The sequence below is a fragment of the Leptodactylus fuscus genome, chromosome 6 (assembly GCF_031893055.1).
Source record: "Leptodactylus fuscus isolate aLepFus1 chromosome 6, aLepFus1.hap2, whole genome shotgun sequence".
NCBI classification, from domain to species: domain Eukaryota; kingdom Metazoa; phylum Chordata; class Amphibia; order Anura; family Leptodactylidae; genus Leptodactylus; species Leptodactylus fuscus.
In genome coordinates, this window is record NC_134270.1 from 155,205,566 (window position 1) to 155,222,612 (window position 17,047).

The window sequence follows — 17,047 nt, forward strand, 5'->3', positions numbered from 1 at the left end:
TAAATATCAGCACCAGATATACCTTCAGACCACAAAAAAATTACTGCACGCTGCTCTTTTTTGGTGTAAATCAGGAGTATGATGGCCATTTTTTTTTTCTCATTGCAGTCACAAGTGAACTGATGTAAAGTGTTCACACCTGCACAGCAGAGACGGGGGAGCAGGTGACTTCACATGGAAAGCTCAGACAAGTCAGTGCGGCCAACAGAAGATTTAATTTAACCAGAATGTGATCATGTTTGACTCAGTGTGTTGCTTAGACAATTTTATTTTTATTAAATGTGTCATATGAACTCATAGGCAATTGATGATGCACCATATTGTGTCCTACAAGCCATCTTTCTAAGCAGAATACTGAATAATACGCCATCCATGATATAACGGCATCTGCCTTGTTATAGTGATAAAGTTTGTAAGGATGAAAAATATATGTCTATAAAGTTTAGCTTATTATCCTACAATGTTGATACAGAAGAAGGGAAAAATCCCCCATAATGAGAGAAGAGCGGAGTAGGAAGTCATTGGAGGATCTGAGGTTATGTGTGGGCAGGTAGTGGGAGATTAGTTCAGAGATATATGGAGGGGACAGGTTGTGGATGGCTTTGTATGTTAACGTTATTAGCTTGAATTCAATTCACTGGGCTATGGGTAACCAGTGGAGGGACTGGCAGAGGGGAGCAGCCGATGAGGATCGGGGGGTGAGGTGAATTAAACGAGCAGCACAGTTTAAGGTGGACTGGAGGAAGGCGAGGGTTTTGCTGGGAGTCCATGGAGGAGGGTGTTGCAGTAGTCTAGACGGGAGATTATGAGGGCCTGGGAAAGCATCTTAGTGGTTTCAGGGGTGAGGAAGGAGCGGATTCTGTGGATGTTCTTGAGTTGGAGGTAGCAGGAAGTGTTTAGGGTTTGAACGTGTGACTTGAAGGATAGGTCGGGGTCCAGTGTTATTCCAAGGCATTGGGCCCGAGGGACAGGGGCAATTGTGGTTCCATTAACTTTGATAGATAGGTCAGGAGGAGGGGCCATACATGGTGGGGTGAAGATTATGAACTCCATTTTCTCCATGTTGAATTTGAGAAAGCGAGAGGAGAGGGAGAAGGATACAGCTGCTAAACAATCTGGAACTCTGGCCAGCAGGGAGGTAATGTCAGGTCCAGAGATGTAGATTTGGGTGTCGGCATAGCAGTGGTACTGAAAGCCATGAGATTCTATGAGTTGGCCCAGGCCAAGGGTGTAGATGGAGAACAGGAGGGGTCCTAGGACGGAGCCCTGGGGGACACCTACAGAGAGAGGGCGTGGTGAGGAGGTGGTGTGCGAGTAGGAGATGCTGAATGTGCGGTCGGTGAGGTATGAGGAGATCCAGGAATGGGCCAGGTCTGAGATACCGAGGGATGAGAGAATTTCTAACAGGAGGGAGTGGTCAAATGTGTCAAAGGCAGAGGAGAGGTCGAGGAGGAGGAGGGCAGAGTAATGGCGCTTGGCTTTGGCGGTTAGCAGGTCGTTAGTGACTTTTGTTAGGGCAGTTTCAGTGGAGTGCCGGGGTCTGAAGCCTGACTGGAATCTGTCAAAGAGCAGGTTGGATGAGAGATAGGAGGATTGCTCAAGCAGTTTTGAGGCGTACAGGAGCACTGAGATGGGATGATAGTTGGCAGGAGAGGACGGGTCGAGGGACGGTTTCTTAAGTATAAGTGTGACTGTGGAGTGTTTGAAGGCAGAGGGGAAAGATCCATTGGCTAGAGATAGATTGAAGAGATGGGTTAGGGCCGGAGTAATGACTTCAGTGAGTTTGGGGATGTGATGTGACTGGATAGGGTCAAGCATGCAGGAGGTGAGGTGGTATTTAGAGATTAGGGAGGAGAGTTTTTCATCAGTGATGGTGGACAAACACTACGTTTTATAGATAGGTTCCTTGGAGACCTGACAGTGTTCTATACTATGTTTTATAGATAGGTTCCTAGGAGTGACGTCTCCCCTCCCAGTACCCGCCCACACTCTCCTAATCTGGGAGACAGGGGGCAGCGAGGTGAGAAGAGCAACGTGGAGCGGCAGCGAGGCGAAGAAGGACACCAGGCACCAGACCAGCCATCTCTGCAGGTAAGTGGACACCAGGGGGGACTAAGTAGCCAGAGAATTAAAAAAAAATCCTCTGGCTACTTAGTAATTCACTACACAGCGTGGATTCTAAACAATTAAAGCGTTCAATTGTTAGATTCCATGCTGTATAGTGAACAGGATTGCTTTTAAAATCCGATCTCCGATTAATAAAAAAAATCCCATTGACTTGCAATGGGATCGGAATTGGGATCGAGATCGGGTTCGAATGAAAAATGATCGGAAATCGGATTTTAAAATCGATCCTGAAAAGTCAAGATCGGCTCAACCCTAATAGAAACGTTTCCCCTGTTTTTTTGTTTTGTTAATTTTCTTGGATATTTAAATAAAGAAAAAACATGGAAAAATAAAAACAACATAAAATAAATCCCTATTTATCACCGAATAAACTCACAAAAATCATTGGAATAATTGGAAAAATGGCATAGCCCTCAAAACCGTATGTGAAAATTCATCCAGTCCTGAACCCTGGCTCGTTCCTGAACTGGTTAAACAGACATGCCAGGAGAGGTGACAGATCCTCTTTAAGCCGAATATTTTAGGAGTTTTAGTGCTGAATAATTGATAAGTATAATTGTTACATTTAATGTGATAAAGAGGAAATAAATACTGCATAAGTCATTAAGTAAATCAGCCAAGTATATACGATAATTACCCGCAATAGTCTCCAGAGGAACAGTCATCGGAGTGAAAGACAATTGAGGTTGCAGTAAGAATTGTATTGCTACGCGCTGTACAGGCCTCCGGGTGGCACATTGCTTGCTGCAGTCTGACTGCAGGACGGTACAGGCATGCATCACACACTGAGCAGCTCGCGGTGCTTTCTCATTGTTTGAGCAAGGGCTCTCAGGGAAAGCGGAACATAATAGTAGCACAGCTGGAGACGATCGTTCCATGGCACACTTGGCACAGTTAAGCACAATGTTATTTAGCCGACTGCCGAGTCCTGGACTCTATCTAGATTCTTTTTTGTTTTCTTTATATTTCAATACAACTTGATATTTTTCTCATGAGTATTCTAAGCATGAAAATGGCATATGTGTACTTTGTAAAGAAGCATATAAACATTTATGGCTCCTGCAAATTAGTCATCCTCTTGGCTAAGACTCGGTCCATCATTTGTGGTCCAGTAATTGTATGTCAGGCAACTCTACAAAATCTAAAATGTATCCATGAAAAACTACAGTTTTAAAAGAGATTTTTAATTTTTTTAAGTACATTTTTATACTTTTAAAACTTTTATCACCGTTAGGCTGGGGCCCCACGTGGTGTGAACGCTGCAGAAAAAAGGTGGTACCTCCATAGTGAATCCCATCCACACACTGCGCAAAAATCTGTGCAGCGACAGGGTGCAATTTCCAAAAACATTATTGCTTTGTATCGCAACATGTCAATTATACCTACAGAAATGCTGTCGGTTTCCCTATAGGTATACACTGTCTACCAATAAGTATTTGGGCACCCATGCAAATGAAGATATCTGCGGTCCTGATGTACGCCACGCCTTCCACCGTTAAATAGGAATGCATTGGCATTAGTCGCGTACGAGATGCCACGAAGTGCGTAGTTGTCTGATTTCGAGAAAGGGGTAATTGTCGGGTACCACAGAAATGGTCAATCCTTAAGGGACATGACAAGTCAACTGAATTACCCCAAATCATCAGTGGCCTATGTGATTACGAAGTGGAAGGTGAATGGTGATTGTCGGAATGTGCCCCGAGTTGGCAGATCCCCGAAACTGGTACATAGAGACCGACGAGTGCTGGCCAGAGAAACCGCACCCAACCGATGGCTCACATACACCAGGAGTGTCACCAGACATCCGGGAGTATTGTGTCCATCAATACCATCCGTAAGGAAGCATCTGCTGGGGTCTACCAACTATTGATTAGGAATATATATTGCTTTTCTATTCTACCACAGGTGTCCAAATACCGCTTTGGAGCATATAATACTGCTTGGGGTCCACTGCAGAGCGTATAATACTGCTTGGTGGCCACTGATGAGCATATAATACATTGGGGGGGCATACTGAGGAGGATATAATACTGGGGGATGCGTACTGAGGAGGATATAATACTGTGGGAGTGCTACTGAGGAGCATATAATACTGGGGTTGGGGTACTGACTAACATATAATACTGTGTGTAGGGGCCACTGTGGAGCATATAATACTATGGGGGCTACTATGGAGCGTATAATACTGTGCGGGGGGCCTACTGTGGAGTATATAACACTGCAGGGGAACCTGCTGTGGAGAATATAATACTGTCTGGGAGCAACTCCAGAGCATATAATACTCTCTGGGGTCCCCTCACTAGTTATATCACACAGTATCTGTTTTACAGCAGACGTGATTAGACCAGGATGTAAGAACATTGCACGGTCACTATAAAACAGATCCTGTGCAGTGTAAATAGTGAACATTAATTGTTAAAAAGTACTAAATGCAGAGAGCTTTACCTTTCAGTACAAAGTTGTTTGTATTATTGAAAGCCTTGTAATGCCCCATTCACATGACTTTAATTTGTGGGTCCGTAACTGTCCGCAATTGTGGATCCGCACAATATTAAGGTTAAATTGCCGTGTTGGCACTTTGCGATAATTTAGTGGGTTTGTGGGTGGCAGTTTGAGCACTCGGCCTCTTAAAGGTCGATATAATATAGTTCTAATTCTTGAGATGACTCATCAATATTGAAACGGTGGAGTCCGAAACCCAGAACCCACACCAAGCTTTTAGCTGGCATAGATTTCAGGGATCATTTACATCAGTAGATTGGTATAAATGATGATAAGTCTGGCAGGTCTGGTAGCCCCACCCATGCCACGCCTCTTGCCACACTCCCTTTAAGAAAATGAGAAAAGTTTAACTATTTTTTGTATCTGCACAAAAATGTGTGACTTTTCCATGCTTTACATACCAGAAAACTGGCACATAAGACAGGACAAATCTCTTCACTTGAATTCACCTGAACAAGAGACACTTGTGTTTTCTCTTCTGGCTTATAGAGGGAAACCTCCTTCTACCTATATGCTCATCAAGCGGCGACCACTGGTGTGCCAGCATAGAGGGCTCTGTGTACCTTCTCTGGCATGCATGCCATAGGTTCGCATATATCTTTAGCCCAGGCAACCTCTTCAAAGCTGGGAGCCCACATGGTGTAAATGTCATGGAAAAAACTGTAAAGTGGACTGTAAAAGGCAAATTCCATCCACACAGTGCTCGAAAATACGCACAACGGATACGCTATGGTTTACAAGACCTGCCTAGTAATCAAGAACTACTTTGTCTCCGTATGAGTTGTGCAAACACCGCGCGGAAAACACACAGACCCCATTACAGTCTATGGGGTCCATGTGCTTTCATTGCTCACCGGTTTTTTATTGCACTCGGTATTCCGTTCCCTGAACAGAATACCGATTGCAGATGTGAACCAGGCCTTAGTAGGAAAAAAAAAAATCCACTCCAATGCCACATTCAGCTGGCAACCATGAATCCTAAAAAGATTTTATCAACATGACACGCCTTATTATGAGTTTGTTAGTTTGTTTTGTTTTTTTGCAAACCTGCGCGAGGTGCTGTGTGAACAAGTTCAATGCCATCTTTAGTGCCATGGGAGAGACAGCTGCCCTTCTTCTGGAGCAGAGTATTCTACATGATGTCTTATGTTTCTAAATAACGCTTTAGCCGGTTTGTTTTTTTGTATCGTTGAACTTGTTTGTGACTTTTCTGAATAGTCTGAGCACCTTTTGTTCCGGGAGGACATATCTGAGCTAATACAAAGCTATTCTAGCGTGGCTTGTCTGTGATTTGCTAATTTAGGATCCTATTGTACATGTAGATAACCTTGTATCATGGCAATGACTTCATACTCAATAAGCAATGACAAATTTGACTTTGTTAGTAAATACTATAAAAAACTAAACAAAAGTAAATGAATAATTCTAAATCTTATAAAGGTTATATTTATGTTAACTCCTTGATGTCAGGCCCGGTTTTAGCCTACACGTTGCAGCATTCTTTTTTTTTTTTTTTACTTCTATCTATCTTTTTGGGGGCTTGTATTTTGCATAAACTGCTGCGTTTTTTAATGGTACCATTTCTAGATACATATTTATATTTGTTTCACCCTATTTTGCGAACAAGAACTCTTATTTAGGAGTTATTGAAGCTCTGCAACGGCATTGTTATTGGCACCATTTTGGGATATATATAGGACTTTTCGATTTCCTTTCATTCCATTTTTTAAAGGCAGTGAACCCAAAAATCCACAATTTTGGCATTGATTTTGTTACTGTACCAGATTAATAATGTGATCACTAGAGATGAGCGAACACTGTTTGGATCAGCCAATCCGAACAGCACGCTCCCATAGAAATGAATGGAAGCAACTGTGACGCCGACTTTGCCGGCGGCCAGCCGGCGTCACAGGTGCTTCCATTCATTTCTATGGGTGCGTGCTGTTCGGACCGGCTGATCCAAACAGTGTTCGCTCATCTCTAGTGATCAATTTATTACAGATGCAGCAATGCAATTATCAGTTCTTTTTGCATGTAGGTTGTGAGCCCCATATAGGGATCACAATGTAAATTTTTTTCCTATCAGTATGTCTTTTTTCTTTTTTTTTAGAATGGCAGGAAATCCACGCAAACGCGGTGAGAACATACAAACTCCTTACAGATGTTGTTCCTGGCGAGATTCGAACCCAGGACTTCAGCTCTGCAAGGCTACAGTTCTAACCACTGAGTCACCGTGTTGCCGCTTGAGTTCTTTTTGCTTCTGTTTTTAGTATGTTAAAGCATTTTTAATGGGATTTTTTTTTTAATTTTTAAATATTTTTGCACTCTATCCTCTGTTATAATACACTGCAAAACTTCTCTATTTCGGTATATTATGACTATCAAGTATAATAATATGGTAGACCTGGAGGCTATTGTTAGGTTTACGGCTACCATAGTAACATATCAGCCCCCCGTGAATGTACATTATCTCTAATATATCTACAAGCTATTTATATTTACAAGTAAGCCTAAAACATTCTGAGTCCATGATTTACAGATTTTTTTTTTTTTAATAATTGGTATCACAGTACAGTACATTTCTTTAATCTGGCATCAACAAGGCCGGAAGGTTGAAGAATATCAAATATATTTTGAAGATTACTCTAAGATCATAGGAAAGTGGATTTATTCTCTTGAAAGGGTAAAAACCTCCAATCGACCAGCCTAAAATTGTGTTAAATTTACTTCTTTTTTTTTTTTTCGTTTATTGATACAAATTTTTGGACCAATCTTGCTCTTGCCTTAGAACTATTAAACAAAGTAAATTAAAATATACAAAAATTTTGCTGTGCTGACCAAGGCATAGATCAGAGCTCTAGCTAAATTTTTTCTTGGGTCAAAAGATTTATCTCAGTGGCCTTGCCTTAGCCAAGGTAATAGCTTGTTGATTACCAAGTACCCAGAGTATATGATATGCCAACCTTGTACAGACATGCAGGCATAAATTAAGTCAGGCTTGGTCTCTACAACATAAAGTAGGGGTGTGAGGGAATTGCTAGGACAGCAATTCCCCAGTAACTGTTTAAACCCTGGGACGGGACACAAGAGACAGTGAGCCCTAAGCTGAAGCCCCCAACTGACTCTTCCTATTGCCAGGCCCTATCCTAGGTAATAGGCGGCAACCTTGAAGACGTTCCCTCCCTGAATATGTGAAACAAAAAAAAAACGGAGACAAGACGAACAACAATAAAGAGAGGTCAGCTAGCCAAGGGTCAGTAACAGTCGAGCGATGCAGTGCTAAATCAGAGTCCAAAGAATAGTCAGTGAGGAAAGCCAAAGGTCAAGGATAATAGTGTAAGCAAAAACAGGGACAGTAAAGAGCAAGTATGCACACGGCAATAGCAAGCACTGGTGTGAATGAGAGCCAAGATAAAATAGGGGAGGAAGAACCCACCCCTGGAGTTGACAGGAAGACAGGCTGTCAATCACAGGCAAGACAAAATTAACCACTTGATGGACAGAGGCAACAAGGGCAGAAGACGGGTGTGGTGCAAATGCAATCACAGAACTAGAGCCGAGTTCACACAGTGCGACCAAAAACTTTAAGCCAAGAACCAAACTGCACCCTCCTCCTGCGCCGCAGCACACGAGCAGAGGGTGGTGCAGTGACCCGAACAGGCAGAGATGTTACAAGGGGACAGTTGTCCAATAGTGGTTGGTTGCTGGACCAGAATGTTATGGCTATAGATACCAGGGCACTATAAAAGTATTAGCAGGACATTGGCTTGTAATTGCAAGCAGTTGAGACAGCGATATAAAACTAGCTCACTTCTGCAAGCCAAGACCAATCCACTGATACCTTCACCAGAGCTCGCCGCAAGATCAGATGGACTTGCACTTAATCTGAGAATCTGAATTGTCACCAGAAAAAGAGATGTACCAATAATAAATGCAGAAAATAAGATCCTCTAAAACTTACACAGCATCATGGAGACAAGAGAAGTCATACAAGCACAGCTAAAATCCAGGAGAGAACATAATATACAGAATCAGGAGATAAAAGTAATATCCGGGAAACAAGTCAAGTGTCACAAATCCAAATGGGCAAGTGGCACCACGGTGGCTCAGTGGTTAGCACTGCAGCCTTGCAGTGCTGGAGTCCTGGGCTCGAAACCTGCCAGGAACAACATCTGCAAGGAGTTTGTATGTTCTCCCCGTGTTTGCGTGGATTTTCTCCCATTCTACAAAGACATACTGATAGGGATCACAATGTATATTTTTTCCCTATATGGGGCTCACAATCTACAGAAGAAAAATCCACAATGGGCATGACAAAACATAATCAGGAAACAAATATGGAATTCAAGGAGCAAGCCAGAAGTCAGTAAGCAACAGATATACATAGACGAAACAGAAAGCCAAACTAGGAATAGCAAACTAATTAGTTGGCACTTGTATCAGAATGGAAGGATTTTCAACAGGCCTTCACTGTTGCTAACTGGAACAAGCCGGGAAGCCTCTGAAACTGCAAAACCTTCCTGGGTTACATTAAATGTTCAGCAGTCGGATAGAGAATCCTGACACAAAACTGCAGTGAGGCAAGCTAATGAGGGTAACAGGCCCAACCAAGATCACCACGTGCGCTTATATGAGTGACAGGTTAACTATAGGAAGTTTACAAAAGAGATTACTGCCATTCACCAAATTCCATCAAGAACTCCAATACCAATTGAATGCATTATCACATTATACTAGTAAAACTCTTTACAGGCTGCAATTCCCACCACAACCACTGGATGGCCATATATGGACACATTTAATATCAACAACTCCTGACAGTATTGCAAAATAATATTTTTTCTCAAAGCTGTTCATCTCATGTTACTCCTTTTGGGATATGATAAGCCTAGAGCAATAGAAGGAAAGATACATCAGTTAAAATACATAGAAAATTCTGTAGCATGGATAAGTATTTATTTTTTTAGAGTCGTGTATTAATGATATGAATGTGAACGGTTGTTGTACCACAAATTAGTAATTGATAGACTTGGTATACATTATCTATAAAATCAATGATCTGTTAACATACAATAATACACGGACGTGATGGTGAGAGTCACAAGAGACACTACTTATAGATCAAGGTAATGAATGGGAGATTTCCCTCTGTCTTCTTCCGGTGGTGGCTTCAAACTTTTAGGCCACGAGCCTAGGGCAAAGCTGACTGTGCATGCCCACCAGCCAGAAGAAAATGGCCGCTTGCACAGTATTGTAAGCAGCCATATTCTTGAGGCATGCGCAGTCGGCTTTGCCCTAGGCCTGAGGCCTAGAAATTTGAAGCCACCGCCGGAAGAAGACGCGTGAAGAGCCCGTTCCTGAAGAAGATGGAGGCTCTGCTGGAGAGTTCTCTCGCAGCATTGGGGACGCCCCCAGTGCTGTTTGAGTGCTAGGGACTGCCCCCAGTGCTGTGAGAGAACTCATTTGCATACCGACGAAAACCAGATTATATACCGAACGGTGGTCTGGAGAAGACATCTAAAGGTAGGAGAAGAATAGCCTTTCTTAAGGCTATTTCTATGTGTTAGGGGCAAAAAAATTACTTTTAATGATAGGATCCCTTTAAATAATGCAATAAGAATGAACATCCTACTACTGAATCCTGAGAAAAAGCTAACAAAAATAAAAATTATATATATTTTTGATATTAAACTTTACTTTCTAACTCTGAACTTCCCGATAAGGGCAAATTGTTTTAAGAAAAATTTTTGCAACGCCTAATAAATATTACACATATGCGACGCCGATATGAATGTGAAGACCTTGACTTGTTCATTTTATTTTTAGTACACAAGAACTGTAATTTCTGAAAAACAAAGATGACAAGAAAAATACTGTTCTGTCCAAGTGTGACAGTATTAGCCACAGGTCAGTGCAAATCGGTGTGCCGGTAACTGGTCTGTATTAATCACTTACTATGGATCATTGGATGAGTTCACCTCAGTACTCAAATACAATTTAAAGCATCGGTTTCTGTGCTCACTCAATGGCCATCTAATAGAAAGGAAAGACATTCTGTATTCTGGAAGATTCCTTCTAGACAAAGACATTTTATATGTAGAAATTCTATTGTGAAATGAAACGAAGCATCTATGGAATTTATCGAAGTCTGAAATGCGTCACGGGTTATAGTTACACATCTCGGAAAGGTGATTAGTAATTTAATAATTGTAGAGAAAGACTCCACAAATACTCAAGAATTTCACAAGAATTTGGTATTTTGACGACTTATGCTAGGTTCACTCTGTTACAGTTCTGTGTATATATATATATATATATATATATATATATATATATATATATATATATATATATTTTTTTAAACTACAGAACCTCTTAGCCGTAGAACACTACAGCGAGGTCCACAGGCCCAATGGTGGGCGGCTGTATGTCTGAACTCAATGTGAACTACTGCGAAGACTCTGCAGCGCGAAAATCAATGTGAACTACTGCAGAACACTGCAGCCTGAAGGACAATGTGAACTACTGCAAGACACTGCAGCGTGGACTCAATGTGAACAGTGTGTACTGTGCGACACTCCATGTGAACAAGGTGCAACTAAAGTCCTGCCAGTTTAGCTCACTGGCCAGGTGCACCAGTACAAGTGAAACACACACGGCTGCCAAGGGTTAACACTCACCCCAGGCCAGCAAATAGGCTCCAATAGGTCTGAGCATACTCAGTATGGTGAAAGCTGAATAGTTAGACTGACCCGCAGGTGGCGCTGTGCACTATTATGACAACCTGCGGGACCCAATCCTAATACACTCTAGCGTTCAGGTTTACGTTCTTCGGGTCCACTTGGGAACCCGAATAACAAAAACTCTGTTCACTTAAAAAGCAGATACCATACAGCATAGATGATATTAGGTCTGTGGGGTTTGCATCCAAAATCAGCAGAGAGAAAAGTCCTAGTTGAAGGATTTTTCTTTCTGCATATTTTAAGTGGAAAGGTAGTCCCCGAATGGTCACACAACGCTAGTCTCACCACAGTCTGAGTTGCATCGTATTTTGAGTATAATGCAATTTTTTGCTGTGACAAGTTGGTAGTAACAATAAACACCTGTATTGTATTATTATTATTATTAATATTATTATTATTATTATTATTAAATAGTTTTTATGTTGCCAGGCTGTAACGATAAGTTTCGGTGAGCAAATGAGTGTCTTCTTTCTTCTCCTCTGGTCCTAATGTCCACTATGGCCTTGCTCTATCTTCCCCCGCTGGCATCAGTGAATTCTTGGGGCAACTAGAACCCACTGATGTTGTCTGGTCTGGTTGCCTATATAAAAATGAATCTGTATTCCCTGCCTCGAATGAAGATTAAGGTATTACTCTTTGTCTGGCTCTGGTTCCTGTGCACTGTGACTCTGAACTTTACCTCTGCTTTGAACTTGACCTTGGCCTTGTTCCTGGACATTCCTGATATCTTGGCCATGGAATTGTTCATCTGGTACCTATTGTTCTACTCCTGGTTCTGATCCTTGCTCCTTGCCCATGATCCTTGCTTCTTGTTTCATCATCTGGCTTGTCATGTCCTGATTATTCTAATGGAGACTATTAGAGATGAGCGAACACTAAAATGTTCGAGGTTCGAAATTCGATTCGAACAGCCGCTCAATGTTCGTGTGTTCGAACGGGTTTCGAACCCCATTATAGTCTATGGGGAACAGATACTCGTTAAGGGGGAAACCCAAATCCGTGTCTGGAGGGTCACCAAGTCCACTATGACACCCCAGGAAATGATGCCAACACCTCTGGAATGACACTGGGACAGCAGGGGAAGCATGTCTGGGGGCATCTAACACACCAAAGACCCTCTATTACCCCAACATCACAGCCTAACAACTACACACTTTACACACTCAATACCACCTCTCTGACAGTAGGAAAACACCTTGAAACATGTGTATTTGGCACTTGCAGTGAGGAGAGCTTGTCACCAGCAGTGAATTTGGCCCTTGTAGTAAGTTGAGGTTGGCACCAACATTTGTTTTGAAAATCAGGGTGGATTGAGCCTCTAACCAGCAGAGTTTGGGCAAATTCATGGTGGAGGGAGCCTCTAAACACCCCAGTTTGGGCAAATTCATGGTGGAGGGAGCCTCTAAAAACCCCAGTTTGGACCAATTCATGGTGGAGGGAGCCTCTAACCAGCCCAGTTTGGGCAAATTCATGGTGGAGGGAGCCTCTAAAAAACCCAGTTTGGACCAATTCATGGTGGAGGGAGCCTCTAACCAGCCCAGTTTGGGCAAATTCATGGTGGAGGGAGCCTCTAACCAGCCCAGTTTGGACCAATTAATGGTGGAGGGAGCCTCTAACCAGCCCAGTTTGGACCAATTAATGGTGGAGGGAGCCTCTAACCAGCCCAGTTTGAACCAATTCATGGTGGAGGGAGCCTCTAAACAGCCCAGTTTGGGCAAATTCATGGTGGAGGGAGCCTCTAAAAAACCCAGTTTGGACCAATTCATGGTGGAGGGAGCCTCTAACCAGCCCAGTTTGGACCAATTAATGGTGGAGGGAGCCTCTAACCAGCCCAGTTTGGACCAATTCATGGTGGAGGGAGCCTCTAAACAGCCAAGTTTTGGGAAATTCATGGTGGAGGGAGCCTCTAACCAGCCCAGTTTGGACCAATTCATGGTGGAGGGAGCCTCTAAACAGCCAAGTTTTGGGAAATTCATGGTGGAGGGAGCCTCTAACCAGCCCAGTTTGGACCAATTCATGGTGGAGGGAGCCTCTAAAAAACCCAGTTTGGACCAATTCATGGTGGAGGGAGCCTCTAAACAGCCCAGTTTGGGCAAATTCATGGTGGAGGGAGCCTCTAACCAGCCCAGTTTGGACCAATTAATGGTGGAGGGAGCCTCTAAACAGCCCAGTTTGGGCAAATTCATGGTGGAGGGAGCCTCTAACCAGCCCAGTTTGGACCAATTCATGGTGGAGGGAGCCTCTAACCAGCCCAGTTTGGGCAAATTCATGGTGGAGGGAGCCTCTAAAAAACCCAGTTTGGACCAATTCATGGTGGAGGGAGCCTCTAACCAGCCCAGTTTGGACCAATTAATGGTGGAGGGAGCCTCTAAACAGCCAAGTTTGGACCAATTCATGGTGGAGGGAGCCTCTAAAAACCCCAGTTTGGACCAATTCATGGTGGAGGGAGCCTCTAACCAGCCCAGTTTGGACCAATTAATGGTGGAGGGAGCCTCTAACCAGCCCAGTTTGGACCAATTAATGGTGGAGGGAGCCTCTAACCACCCCAGTTTGGACCAATTCATGGTGGAGGGAGCCTCTAAACAGCCAAGTTTGGACCAATTCATGGTGAAGGGAGCCTCTAAAAACCCGTTTGGACCAATTCATGGTGGAGGGAGCCTCTAACCAGCCCAGTTTGGGCAAATTCATGGTGGAGGGAGCCTCTAAACAGCCCAGTTTGGTCAAATTCATGGTGGAGGGAGCCTCTAACCAGCCCAGTTTGGACCAATTAATGGTGGAGGGAGCCTCTAACCAGCCCAGTTTGGACCAATTAATGGTGGAGGGAGCCTCTAACCACCCCAGTTTAAACCAATTCATGGTGGAGGGAGCCTCTAAACAGCCAAGTTTGGACCAATTCATGGTGGAGGGAGCCTCTAAAAACCCCAGTTTGGACCAATTCATGGTGGAGGGAGCCTCTAACCAGCCCAGTTTGGACCAATTAATGGTGGAGGGAGCCTCTAAACAGCCAAGTTTTGGGAAATTCATGGTGGAGGGAGCCTCTAACCAGCCCAGTTTGGACCAATTCATGGTGGAGGGAGCCTCTAAACAGCCCAGTTTGGGCAAATTCATGGTGGAGGGAGCCTCTAAAAACCCAGTTTGGACCAATTCATGGTGGAGGGAGCCTCTAATTAGCCCAGTTTGGACCAATTAATTGTGGAGGGAGCCTCTAACCAGCCCAGTTTGGACCAATTAATGGTGGAGGGAGCCTCTAAACAGCCCAGTTTGGGCAAATTCATGGTGGAGGGAGCCTCTAACCAGCCCAGTTTGGACCAATTAATGGTGGAGGGAGCCTCTAACCAGCCCAGTTTGGACCAATTAATGGTGGAGGGAGCCTCTAACCACCCCAGTTTGGACCAATTCATGGTGGAGGGAGCCTCTAACCAGCCCAGTTTGGACCAATTAATGGTGGAGGGAGCCTCTAACCACCCCAGTTTGGACCAATTCATGGTGGAGGGAGCCTCTAAAAAACCCAGTTTGGACCAATTCATGGTGGAGGGAGCCTCTAAACAGCCCAGTTTGGGCAAATTCATGGTGGAGGGAGCCTCTAAACAGCCCAGTTTGGGCAAATTCATGGTGGAGGGAGCCTCTAACCAGCCCAGTTTGGACCAATTAATGGTGGAGGGAGCCTCTAACCAGCCCAGTTTGGACCAATTCATGGTGGAGGGAGCCTCTAAACAGCCCAGTTTGGGCAAATTCATGGTGGAAGGAGCCTCTAACCAGCAGAGTTGTGGGAAAGCAGGGTGGAGGGAGCCTCTAACCAGCAGAGTTGGTGGAAATCAGGGTGGAGGGAGCCTCTAACCAGCAGAGTTGGGGGAAATCATGTTGGAGGGAGCCTAGTATTAGCAGAATTGTGCAACGCTTATGGTGGATGAGTATGAGGATGCGGAGGAATTGGAGAGGTTGAGTACAGACATGGAGTTTCATGTTGGGGTGCTTTACACAGGTGGGCACAAAAATGAAGGCTCTATCCAGTGGTGGTTCATTTTTATCAAAGTGAGCCGGTCGGCACTCTCAGCTGACAGACGGGTGCGCTTGTCAGTGATGATGCCACCGGCTGCACTGAACACCCTCTCAGATAGGACGCTGGCGGCAGGACAGGACAGCACCTCCAAGGCATATAGGGCAAGTTCAAGCCACAGGTCCAACTTCGACACCCAATACGTGTAGGGCGCAGAGGGGTCGGAGAGGACAGGGCTGTGGTCGGAAAGGTATTCCCGCAACATGCGCCTATACTTCTCACGCCTGGTGACACTAGGACCCTCCGTGGCGGCACTTTGGCGAGGGGGTGCCATCAAGGTGTCCCAGACCTTAGACAGTGTGCCCCTCGTTTGTGTGGACCGGTGAGAACTTGGTTGCCTACTGGAGGAACTGCCCTCCCTGCCGCCACTGTCACATGCTGGAAACATCTCCATCATATTCTGCACCAATTGCCTGTGGCAAGCATTGATGCGATTGGCCCTCCCCTCTACCGGAATAAAAGACGAGATGTTGTTTTTATACCGGGGGTCAAGGATAGCAAAGATCCAGTACTGGTTGTCCTCCATGATTTTGACAATACGCTTGTCGGTTGTAAAGCACCCCAACATGAACTCAGCCATGTCTGCCACAGTGTTAGTTGGCATGACTCCTCTGGCCCCACCGGAAAGTTCAATCTCCATTTCCTCCTCATCCTCCATGTCTACCCATCCGCGCTGCAACAATGGGACGATTCGAAGTTGCCCGGAAGCCTCCTGTATCACCATCACATCATCGGACAACTCTTCTTCCTCCTCCTCCTCCTCCTCCTCCTCCTCCTCCATTAAACGCAGTGAAGCGGACAGATGTGTGGACCTACTCTCCAGCTGTGACGGATCGGATGCTATCCCTAACTCCTCTGTGTGATCTGAGTTATCCCTGATGTCAATCAGGGATTCTCTCAGAACACACAAGAGCGGGATTGTAAGGCTCACCATCGCATCCTCAGAGCTCACCCTCCTTGTGGACTCCTCAAAGACCCGTAGGATGTCACAAAGGTCTCTCATCCATGGCCACTCATGGATGTGAAACTGAGGCAGCTGACTTTGTGGCACCCTAGGGTTTTGTAGCTGGTATTCCATCAAAGGTCTCTGCTGCTCAACCACTCTATTCAACATCTGAAACGTTGAGTTCCAGCGTGTGGGGACGTCGCACAAAAGCCGGTGTTGTGGCACATGCAGGCGTTGCTGGAGAGATTTTAAGCTAGCAGCGGCTACTGTCGACTTGCGAAAGTGGGCGCACATGCGCCGCACTTTCACCAGTAGCTCTGGAACATTGGGGTAGCTCTTTAGGAAACGTTGCACCACTAGGTTGAAGACGTGGGCCAGGCATGGAACATGTTGGAGTCCGGCAAGCTCCAGAGCTGCTACCAGGTTCCGGCCGTTATCACAAACGACCATGCCTGGGCCCAGGTGCAGCGGCTCAAACCATATTGCCGTCTCATCGAGGAGGGCATCCCTCACCTCGGAGGCAGTGTGCTGTCTGTCCCCCAAGCTGATCAGCTTCAGCACAGCCTGCTGACGTCTACCAACGCCAGTGCTGCAACGTTTCCAACTCGTAGCTGGGGTCAATCTAACAGCGGAGGAGGAGGCGGTGGCGGAGGAGGAGGCGGAGGAGGAGGC